The 9,059-nt window shown below is 43.8% G+C and overlaps 1 pseudogene; it reads right to left on the bottom strand.

The window, feature by feature from the left end:
- Positions 1-424: 424 nt before the first annotated feature.
- LOC147609492 (phospholipase A1-Igamma1, chloroplastic pseudogene) lies at positions 425-1,777 on the bottom strand (annotated as a pseudogene).
- Between the last annotated feature and the right edge of the window lie 7,282 nt (positions 1,778-9,059).

The raw sequence follows: 9,059 nt of genomic DNA, 5'->3' as shown, positions 1-9,059 counted from the left end.
CATTGTTGGAATTTTTTATAGTATAGTAGTATCAAGTGCTAGTATTCTTTTTCAATACTATTCTCCATAACCTTTTATTGCACTAAGGAACCTAGAGGTATTATGCTAATATAACTGTGCATAGTACTATTTGTATAGTGTGCACTATTACAAGACCTATAGTTTCTATGAAGTGTTCTGCATTCATGGCATGCTATTTATTTAGTATCATGCAACAAAAAGTGGAGTGTTGCGTAACCTTTATCTATTATTTGTGCTAATGAGTGCGGTGGGTTTAGGCTTTCCAGCTGTTAATAATCTTTTAAAAAATACTAATCCATTATTTAGAATGATCCATAATTTTGTTCATCTTACAATTGAAACATGTAAGTTATTACAAGCACCACACTGCATACAAAGTATTTTCTGCTACCTCCATGATGCCTTAGGGTTGTTGGTTGTCTGGGCAGTGGTACTCAGGCTGAGGGGCAACTACCCACCGCCCAAACTCGTTCTTAATGAGACCCTTGTTTCTTTCTTGCCACCAGTTGGATGGGCAAAACAGCTCGCGCATCAAAATGTCGGATGACTTGTTCACTAGGGCAATATCTCGACCAAACACTGAGACAAACTTCTGCCGGAAGCCTTGGAATCCGTCTATCATGTGAAGGTAGAGCTCAAGGTTGTGGTGGAGATTTAGGTTTTGTGTACAGAAGAAGGAAGGCTTTCGGAGGTATGGCGAGACATGACTATCAAAGCAGAGTTCCTGTCCCACGTGGAAGTAGGCCCAGGGCCACAAGTCGAGGACCCAGCCATAGCCTGCTCTCGCGATGGCACCCCACAACCCTCTTTCATTCACCCAAAATCCAGGCATCTTAGGCACAGTGTCATGCACATTGACCACCCTCAACACCTTCAATCGTAACTCCTCCACTCTTGTCTTAAAGGCCCAGTTGCCTACCCTAGGCCCTGCAAAAGAGAACACGGTTACCATGGGCCGTCGTCCAGTTCCGCCGCTCAACTCCCCTATGTTGGAAGAAATGTCATAGCCACTCAACACAGCTAGTGCCGCTCCAAGGCTGTGCCCCGTTATGGTTATGCTCACCTCCTCTGCTTCATACATCTTCAAAAGCTTCTTCAGCTCCCGTACCAGTTGCTCCCTGGCGCTGGTCTCGTTGAACTTGGACCCTGCCTTCTTGGAAGTGTACAAGCTCAGGAAACCCTTTTCGACCCTCACTTGTTTCTGGCTGGGCTCAAATTCCGGAGGCGTCTGAATATCTGCTAGATTTGCTACCCATTCCGTCTGCATCACTGTGCCCCTCCATGCGACGACGATGTCTCTCCTACCCAGCCGTTTCGTCTTTTGGTCGTTTGCCACTGCGACGTAGCCGATCCAGTTGGAGTCTCCGCTCCACCGCTCTGATGCATCTCTCTCTGACATGAGGAGGAACTTGGGCAACTTGATGTCCAAAGTGGCGAAGAGGTACCTGATCACCTCGTAGCCGCAGTTCTCTTTGTCGACCTGCCCGAAAAGATGCCGGGCAGCATATTTGCTGCTGCCGAAATAGATCGAGTGAGTGTCGAAGTCGAACGCATCGTAGTTTATTTGTGCAAGTTCACCATAGCGGATGATCTCCGCACGGAGGGTTGGATCGATGGGCTCCACATCCAGGAGCCCCTTCCACTTGTTCTCCCCTTGAATTTCCTTCCACACACTTGCCAATCGGCTACTTACCTCGCTTGACGTGGCTTTACCGTTGGTGCTAGCGGTAGAAGGATCCCCAACAGAGGCGCTCATATTAGCGGGCTGAGATGATGGTAACGGGGTCTCTGCTGAGGTACTAGAAGGCACTACGGGGATAAGGGTCTGTGATTTTCTAAACAAATTGAACAAACGACAAGCAAGGCAGCAAGCGTTTCACTGGATCGGATTAGTGCACTGACGTGAGGAAACTTATATAGCCGCTCAAAGGCACGTGACTTATTTCTGAAGGCCGCAAACTGGGAACACTACAAAATAAGAATAGGACACACACTCTGAGTATGCACAAATTCGTGTTGCGTGAACGCCTCTTTCCAATGGTTGTTCTACGACATTTTAATCCTCCGCTCGCACTCGTGACTCCACCTCAACATGCTGAGCCATCGAGCTGATCCGCTACGCTCTCCCCTCGCCTCCCCCTGGTCGGCTCTTTGAACGGGTCACGGAGAAGATATATTATTGCCCGCCCTATTAGGGCGCCCAACGAATCTCGCTCTCTTTAGGTTAATTGCAACCTTAGAGTCAAGCCATTCAGGAACAATAACAAAAGCTGCCCTTTACAAAAAGTCTCTTTTTCCTACTAACACAACCCTTCTTTGAATTACATTATATCAAGTAAATACTTTGAAGCTAACATACCACAACAAAATTGAGAGGATTAACTGTTGAGTAATTTGCAGATGAGGTCCCAGCTTTCATCCTCCCAGACAAAGGAAGATTGCCCCCATGAGATGTGATACCCCAACTGCATACAATGGCCCCACAAATGCAGCCCTTATACAGGATGCTTCTCCAAGACTTTCCCTCTTGACCAAACACGGCTAGCCTAGTTCCGAGGGGGTTCTCAATGAATGCCATAAAAGTATAGTTTGGCTACTTCTCTTTCAGGTACCACCTCCTTGTTTTTGGCCCAAAGTTAGGCTGCTTTGCTTTCACATCAAGCCTTGAGTATCCCTATATGATGACAACAGTTAGGTGGCCTAGTATGTACAAGAGTCTCCCACACTATAGAAAAGATTATCTTGTCCCAACTTGAAGGGCCTGAATTAACTATACCACAGTATCATCATTCAATTTATTAACATAACATATTGTCCCATCACATATGTACACATTTATACATCAACTCTAGCACATCTACCCCAAGACTAGTCTCTTTCTAAAGAATTACAATGTTTATAGAATTCCACATCTCCTACAGGCAACAGAATCTGATTATGTTAAAGAACAAATCTAAAGCCCTATCAGCACTCCCAATCTACCAAGGACCCAATTCCCCCAATACCCTTGCACCTCTATGCTTCTTGAGACCCATTTCCCAATTCTGCCCCATGTTCCTTTGATATAATAGCTGGACAATCCCAAAAGGCATGCCTCCCATCTTGCATAATAGTTTTCCACCTAGGATAGTATCCAGAAGTGAAGTTCCTCTATAATAGCTTAAGCCACCAGGGATTTCATTAACGTCTTCACAATTTCGTGATCACGTTAACAAAACCTATTGTTAACATATTAAAACTTGTGATCACATTGTATATTCACATGACCTGAGAAAGGACCTGCCGGAACCCACTATTCCAGTAACACCTCCGGGCTTCTACCATTCCCGGCGGGCCCGCCGGGGTATGAGGTTTTCCCGGCGGGCCCGCCGGGAAAGTTAAAAGCCCGGCGGGCCCGCCGGGAAAAACAAAAAACACCGGCGGGGTATTATTCTGTATATAAACACTGCCCGACACCCATCGTACAACTTTTGGGAATATAGTCCTTGTTTTGGGGGCGTGATATCTCTCCTCAAAGTACTTGTAAAGCTCTCGAGTTGCTAGAAGTGTCCTCTTGGGAAGAACGTCCTTATTTTAGGGGCTGTCGTCTTTCCTTGTAGGCACTCCTAAGGCTATTGGGCCACTCGTCCTTAGTTCTTTGAACTGGGGGCAGGGTGTGGTTCGTAGCTAATACTTGCGGAGATTTAGGGACAAATTTGGAGTCATTCAGCTTTGCATTTGAGCCACGTATGTAATCTACCTCATTCTGCTTTATGAATGGTTTGATGGAGCCAAGAGTCCTACTTAGGGGCTTGTATTGGTTCTTGATACTTGATATAGTTTAGAGTAGACAAGGGTCTATTGTCCTATACTAGAGTATTGGGCAAGCATAGATCTTTGATTTTTTTTGTGAATGTTAGAGAAGGTCTATTGTCCTATACTAGAGTATTGGGCAAGCATAGATCTTTGATTGTGTAAAGTATCCTTAATTGGGTACAAAAGGCATCCTTCATTGGGGGTGCAATGTGCATGATAGTTTCGAAGTAGTTTTGCAGTAAGACCTTGCAAGATAGTTTGAAATAGTTTTGTGTTATGTGATGATCTTTTGTATTTGTCAAGATAGTTTCGAAGTACTTTGTTTGCAGATGTATGTTTTGTTATACGTGAGTGATTTGTTGTTTTTTCATTTGTGTATTCATTGTTATATGCTTGCAATCGACTTCTTGCAGATCGAGCAGATAAACTTCTTGCAGATCGAGCAGATAAACTTGTTTACATGTACTGCAATGAAAAGATCTTGCGAGACATCGAAAGCGAAGAGTATGAAGAAGATATGCCCAGATGGATGTACAATTGTGAAGATGTAGTAGACGAGAACTTTGATGTTGGACGTATAAATACCTTGATTTATTGGGACATTGCACAATGCACATGTGGAAGTATTTTGCATTTGTCTCACTAAACATATTAAGTGGTAGTAGTGTCCACATGGTAGTATATACTGGCCGCTCCACCCATCGAATACTTTGTAACATACAGGACATTGGGGGGTGGAGGAACTTGTAGCCTCAGCAGAAACTCCCACAAGATCAGGATGTATCAAAAAATGAGAGATGTGGTTTCCTTGGCGCACAGGAGCAATACGTGAAGAGATGCTCTGCACGTCTTGGCTGATCTTTGTTAGCTGCTCTTGAATTCCTCTATTGGCCGGGGGAGGAGTTGACGCTTGAGTTAATCGGTCAGCTTCTTTCTCCTTCTCTGCTAGCTGTGCCCCTAAGCTTTCTTTGACCTGGTTTAACTCCAGTCCGGCGCCCTCCACCATGAGAGCAAGTTCTTCTCTTGTGAATGTAACTGTCTCTTCACGTATGTCGTGGGTGTTGACAGTGGCCTCTCTGGAGGCGAAGTCCACTGGAGTTTCTAGTATAAAGTGAGCATATAGCATTTTAGCAAAATACAGTGGAGCATCGGCGTTATGGAGAGGACGGCCGTACACCTCCAAGAAAATGCGCTCGGCATTAGTTTTGATATCATTGTGAGTGCAACGAGAAATCTTCCATCTTCCCTTCTTTATCTCGCCATCTGGACATGGCCATATTGCCTTTATCATCTCTGTGGTTACCCGTTTGTTTATGTCTTTCCATTGGGCATAAGTTGGATTTGTCCATTTTGATAATCTGCACGCTGTTCTTGTAGCTTCGCGGGCTGTCAGGCCATGTGCAAGGGCCTTCATTCTCTCGTATGCCTTCTTGGCTAACTCCTGATGCTCGTTCGCTTGCGCCTGCTCCATATCTGCATGAACGTAAACGACTTTAGGATTTTAATGAACTGTAAAGATCAACGTAAGATAAATTGACCATTGCTCTCAAAATCTTGAAGTCAAACACAACGAGAGGAGACATGTATTGCAAAGACTCGATGAGAAATATCCACTTGACTCCAAAAACACTTCAAACAATGCTCGCACATCAAATTTTGAAGAGAAAACATAAACTTAAACACCAGAAGAGGAGAGAGATATTGCAAAGACTCAATGAAGAGAGAAACAAAATTTTGAAACATTGGACACATCAAATTTTGAAGAGAAACAAAATTTTGAAACATTGGACACATCAAATTCTCAAATTCTTGAAACTTCATCTCTTGATACTGTATCATTACAAAGTCGGGGTGAATGCCACCGATAGCTCTACAAGAGGACGTTGTGCCCTCGTAGGGTCAGTATTTAGTGACCTAAAAAATTCAACTACTTGCAAAATTGATTTTCGCTCATCGCGATTAGGCAGAAACATCCAATTTTTGACTCTATGAATAATAGTATCCATGGTAACTTTGTCATGGGAACTATTATCCATCCACAACTCTTGCACTTTCTTCCAAAAGTCATATAAAGTTTGTAATAAATATCCCAAGGCAAAAACATCAGATGCAGGAGTGTATGCATCTGCCAAAAATGGATCATAAAGCTCTGGGGCTATCCACGGCCGTTTATTTCGCTCTCTGTCTGCGTAGGAGACTGCCTGTGCCACCTTCTCCGGGTTCTTGTCTGCTTCAAAAACAAAATTGAGAGACACCCGTTTTTTGGGCGCTCTTAGCAGCAACCCCCAATCGATAAGACCTATGCGTGGCTTTAGCTCTTTTGTATAATCCAACACTACATTAAAAGGATGTAGGTCGGTATGTACAATACCTGCCATATGTGCTGCCGCTACACCTTCCACCAGGGCATGCATAATATGTGGCATATTTATTACTACCTCTTTTATTTTTGAAAGTTCTAGATGACCTAAAGGGATATTATCAGGCGGGGGTTGTCTCCATCCTCGATCCAAATGAAAAATGGCTCTGGTGAACTCACTGAATCTAAAGGGAACCTTCAAAAGAGTATCACCAAGAGCGCTGCCATTAAAGTACCGGAAAATTGTGATCCAAGGAGCCTCTTTTGTAAAGGCAATGCATCGGACAATCGATGGATGAAGCACTTGCATACCCTGCTCTGCCTGGAAGCTCTCGAACTTCGCGCTGCCTTCTCCTTTGTAGTGCTTTCCGCAAAAAGTGATGTGCTCCGGTAAAAATGATATACCTTTAATTGCATACTCTTTTACTGTTCCAAACACACCGGAGCCAATTGTTCGTCCTTCGTGAAGAGCTTCGTGCGGGATGCCAATAAGATGTGTGCACATAGAATTGTAGATGGTACGATTAATGACACCTGTACCACTTGCATCTGCCTGACTGGACGTTGCAGCGACGTCCTGGGCAATTCGCACTCTTTTGGGGAGGGACTCTGCATCCAACGCCTTCATGCGCTTGCTCTTGGCCCTTTGCTCGCGCCATACAACGTCCCATAACTGTAGACGTTGCATGTTGGCTTCAGGCGGGGCAGCATCTCTAAGATCACTGCACGCTACTCGCATGCTCCCCAAAAAGGTTCGTGTTATGTGCTGATGGTTGAAATCTGCTATCTTCTGTCTATCTAGCAGCTCAGCGTTGCCTCCGCTTCGAAGCCGACGCTGTGCATTTTCCCATATTTGGTCTATGAGATCTCGCATGAGTATCTCAGACTCATTGATCTTCTTGACGACATCATCAGTACATTGTGATACTGTGATGACCGCTTCAACGCGAATTGCTCGCAGAACAATTTTGCGCTCTTCGGGAGAAAGCATGTTGATCGTCTTCGTAAATCTAGCAAATAACACTAAACATAAAAAAACAAAATATCAAACATTACTGAAATAAACATCAAGCAGACGTGAGAGAACAGCAACAAGTATATCAATATCGTCAATGTTCATACAAAAACGGAATATCAAATAATTTTAATGAACTCAATATCATCCAATACATCATCAAACGTGAGAAAACAGCAATAAGTGTATCATTACTTATCAATGATCAAACAAAAACAGAATATATCAAACATTACTGAACTCAACATCATGCAATACATTATCGAACGTGAGACAACCGCAACAAGCGCATTATTACTTACGAAGTGTATACATTATCGAATGAGAGAGAGAGAGAGAGAGGGGGAGGAAGAGAGAGAGGTGTGACAGATAGAGAGAGGAAATATTAAATGATATTTTTTATAGTTTTGTGAGTTCCTAAAGAGAGAAAAATAATGTTTTGTAATCCTAAAGCACTCCTCATCTACATACCTATCGTGATAGAGAGAGATGTGAAGTGTATCATGAGAGAGAGAGAGAAAGAGTTGTGAAGTGTATCATTGCGAGAGAGAGAGAGAGGAGAGGAAGAGAGAGTTGTGACAGATAGAGAGAAGAAACATTAAATCACATTTTTAATGTTTTTGGGAGTTCCTAAAGAGAAAAATAATGTATTGTTTTAATTTTTAAGTAAATAGAGGGAGAAAAAAGAAATTATTAAGAATTATGTATATTTTAAGAGAAATAAAAAAAATCATTATCTACACATCTATCGTGTTGTGAAGTGAATCATGAGAGAGATAGAGAAAGAGTTGTGAAGTGTATCATGAGAGAGAGGGGGGTAAGAAGAGAGAGATTCATATTTTTCGAGTTACGAATCACGATATTATAAAATAAAACGGTTAGACAATATGATGTAAACTTTGATCCATGAAATACTAATGCCGCGTTAGCAACCAAGTATCGCATGGATCAAACACAATAAAAACAATACAAGTCAAATCAAACAAATTTACGACATTTATTCGACCGCGTTAACGATCATATGCCGAAATACGCAAGCAAATTTACGACACTTTTTCGACCGCGTTAACGATCAAATGCCGCAATATGCAAAAAACATTTTATGCACTAGCGGACGACACCAACTTGCCGTGTTAACGACAAAATGCCGCCCGATTCTATGGGAATACCAATAAGATACGAACATACACTGGCCGCGTTACCGACCATATGTCCGCATTTAACAAAGGGAAGGGAAGGGAAGGTGACATCGCCATAACGATACTATGCTTGCCGCGTTACCGACTAGTACCGCTACGGCGTGCCATACTTACCATAGGACACAGACTAGCCGCGTTACCGACTAAGTGCCCCAGGGTAAGCACCATTCCGAAGAATGGCCTTACACACACACACCAGTCGTGTGGCGGGCTACCCAAATCCTGTCGCGCATTGCGACAATGGGTGGCTGCCCGCACGAACTCACCCACACACACATCCCTCGTGTGGCGGACCACCCACATCTTGCCGCGCATTGCGACAGTGGGCGGCTGCCCGCACGAACACACCCACATACACAAACACACACACACACACACACACAAGTTTTTTATTACCTGTGTATGCTGTCAGCAATGAAATCCCAAAGGGCTCCCCGGGCCCATATATATAGAAAAATGTACCCCGCCGGGATATGTGACGACCCCGCCGGGACCCGCCGGGCAAAGCAAAAGCCCGGCGGGCCCGGCGGGGTATATCAAAAGCCCGGCGGGATTTTTCCCGGTTACCAGGTCGCTTGCCACCGGCTTTTTTGTGAACATGTTAACATGTGAACATGTTAATAACATGTTCACACATGTTATTAACAAAAAAAAATTTGTGATCACGTGA

This window comes from Cibotium barometz, chromosome 51 (assembly GCF_041138505.1).
Source record: "Cibotium barometz isolate CiBa-2024 chromosome 51, ASM4113850v1, whole genome shotgun sequence".
NCBI lineage: Eukaryota > Viridiplantae > Streptophyta > Polypodiopsida > Cyatheales > Cibotiaceae > Cibotium > Cibotium barometz.
Note: the sequence above shows the minus strand (reverse complement) of the source record. Positions and strands in the feature narration are given on the sequence as shown.